General features: G+C 78.6%; 1 protein-coding gene and 1 non-coding gene across 2 annotated transcripts in view; one reads left to right on the top strand and one right to left on the bottom strand.

Annotated features, from left to right (window-relative positions):
• Positions 1-2,500, bottom strand: part of LOC144248693 (uncharacterized) — an 18,012-nt gene that overhangs the window by 13,168 nt on the left and 2,344 nt on the right. The gene's annotated exons all lie outside the window — the stretch shown is intronic.
• LOC144248695 (5.8S ribosomal RNA) lies at positions 1,947-2,099 on the top strand. Its single transcript, XR_013342012.1, has one exon. It is a non-coding gene; the product is annotated as a 5.8S ribosomal RNA (ribosomal RNA).

The following is a 2,500-nucleotide window of genomic DNA, read 5'->3' as shown; positions in this document are numbered from 1 at the left end:
CTACTGAGGGAAACCCCGGGCCCCGAGAAGGACGCCGCGGTGGTGGCGGCAGACGTCGGGCGCGCCCCCGCCGGTGGACGCTCCCCCGAGGGCGGCAGCGGGGGAGGCACCCCGGCGGGGCCATGCAGGTCGTTTCCCTCGCCCCAGGGCCAGGTACCTAGCGCTCCGCGCCTCCGGCGGCCCCCCGGCTTCCTTTTCCTCGGCGTCGTCAAACGCTGCGGGGAGGGGGCCGCGAAAGGGCCGCCGCCGAGCCGGGGCGGCGGTTTAAAGACTCGGGCGGCTCGGCGCGTCCTTCCGCCGCGGCGGCGGCGGCGGCGGTTGCCGGGCGGCGGTGCGCGGCTCCATTGAGGGGTGGGGAGCTACTCCCGCGTGATCCCCTGCGGTGGTGCCCGCGGCCACCGGCCGCGCGGCCGTCGTCCCGCCGCGTTACCGCGCGCGGGGGGTTTGTCGCGCCGCGCCGGGGAGGGGCGCCCTGCCCCCCCCTCTCCGCGGCCCGGCCTCGGCGGAGAGGCCGCGGCGCGCGGTCGGCCGCGGGGGCCGACCCGCTCGCCTCGAAACGGGCGACGCCGGCAGAGAGCGCGCGCTCTCTCGCCCCTTCCTCAGCTGCGGGGTTGCGGCCGCCGGGGCCCGCCGCGCTCTCCTCCTTCCTCGGCCGCCTCTGCGGTCTCTGGGGTGCGGCGCCGCGCGCGGCGCGGCCGCGCCGTCTCTCTCCCCTCGACGGCCTTCTCCTCGAGCGCGCCGGCGGCGCCGGTCGCCGGCCGTCCCCGGCTCAGCGACCGCCCGCCCGCCCGGGGCCGAGCGCTCGGCAGGTCCCTCCGTCGCCGGAGAGTCCCCGAGCGCGGGCGGCCCCGTGCCGAGCGGCGGCGGCGCCGCTCGGCGAGTGTCCCCCGCCAGCGGGGACGGCCGGCCGGACGGCGCCCGCCGTCGCCGGCGGCGGTCCCGGCCCGGGCCCCGCCCGCCGCCTCCCCGTCGCCCTTTTCTCCGTCCGCTCGCGGAGCCCCGGAGGAAGGTCGTGCGCGCGGCGGCCGTGGGGGGTTGGGGGGGGGGGGCGCTTCCCCGCCCGGTCTCCCCGCCCGGTCAGCGGGGAGAAAAGGGTGGGCGTCGCTGCCCCCCTCCCCGCCTACCCCCCCGGCTCGGCGCCGCACGCCTTCCCCTGGGCCGCGCGTGCCCGAGGAAAAAGGGGCTCCGTGACGGTGCGAGGCGGCGGCGGTCCCGGGAGTGCGGCCGTTGCGGCGGCGGGTCAGCCGTCCGGCAGGCTCCGGGCGCTCGCGACGCCGGCTCGGGTCTCGGTGCGGCGCCCGCCTCCGGCGCCGGCGGCGGAGCGCGTCCGCCGGGCGCTCGCCCTTCCCGGCGGGAGCGGTCCCGCGGGGGGCGTTGCCGGTTGGGCGGTGGCCGTCGTGTGCCGTCTCGAGCGCGGCAAGGCCGCTGGGGAGAGAGAGCGAGCCGGCCGCGCGGTGGCGCGGCGGCGCTCCGCGGGTCCGCGGAGCGGCGGTGAGAAGGGAGAGCGGCGCGCGCGGGGGCCGACGGCCGCGCCCCCGGCCGCGTGCGTCCCGTCGTCCCGTTGCAGCGAGGCCGGGCGGGCCGCCGTGTCCCCCCGCGGTCCGGCGCGCGCCGCGTGCCTCCTCCGTGCGGAGGCCGGGCCGAGCCCGGGCGCCTGGGCCGCCTCCGGAGGACGGCACAGTTTGCCGGCGGCGTCTCCCCTCGCTCGTAGCGGCGGGGGGAGGCGGTCGGGGACGCGGGTCCCCCCGCCTTTCCCGCCGACCTTCGGAGCGTTCCGTTGGGCGTTTCGCTCTCGGATGGTTTTTCTTTCCCCCCCCACTCGGTTCGTTGCGTTGTGTGCTCGTACGGTCGAAGCCGGGGGCGGCCCGCGTGCGTGCCCCCTCGGCGAGAGAGAAAAAAAGGGGCCCCCTCCGCCCGTGTGCGGGGTTCGGTGCCGAAAGCCAGACAACTCTTAGCGGTGGATCACTCGGCTCGTGCGTCGATGAAGAACGCAGCTAGCTGCGAGAATTAATGTGAATTGCAGGACACATTGATCATCGACACTTCGAACGCACTTGCGGCCCCGGGTTCCTCCCGGGGCTACGCCTGTCTGAGCGTCGCTTGACGATCAATCGCCGCCCGGGGGTTGCCACCCCGGCGGCGCGGCTGGGGTCGCCTCGCAGGCCCGTCGTCGTGGCCGTGGCCGTCGTGGCCGCGCCCGAGGGCCTTCGTCCCCCTAAATGCAGACTCGGGGAGCGCTCCGTAGCTCCCCGCTCCCGGAGCGAGCCGCTGGGGCGGAGCTCGTCCTCGCCGGGGGCCGCGTCGCCGAGCGGCGGCGCGGCGGCCGGGGAGAAAGAGAGCGAGAGAGACGGGGCGGCGTCGAGAGCGCCCCGCCGAGGGCCGAGAGACGAGGGCGAGAGGGGGGGAGGCGAGGCGCGCGGGCCTCGCCCCCCCCCGGCCTCCCCCCGCGCTTGCGGCTGTCTGCGGGTGGGTACCGCGCGGGTACCGTGCCGTGCTGCCG

The sequence above is a fragment of the Lonchura striata genome, unplaced genomic scaffold (assembly GCF_046129695.1).
Source record: "Lonchura striata isolate bLonStr1 unplaced genomic scaffold, bLonStr1.mat Scaffold_283, whole genome shotgun sequence".
NCBI classification, from domain to species: Eukaryota; Metazoa; Chordata; class Aves; order Passeriformes; family Estrildidae; genus Lonchura; species Lonchura striata.
This window is presented reverse-complemented; position numbering and strand designations above follow the sequence as displayed.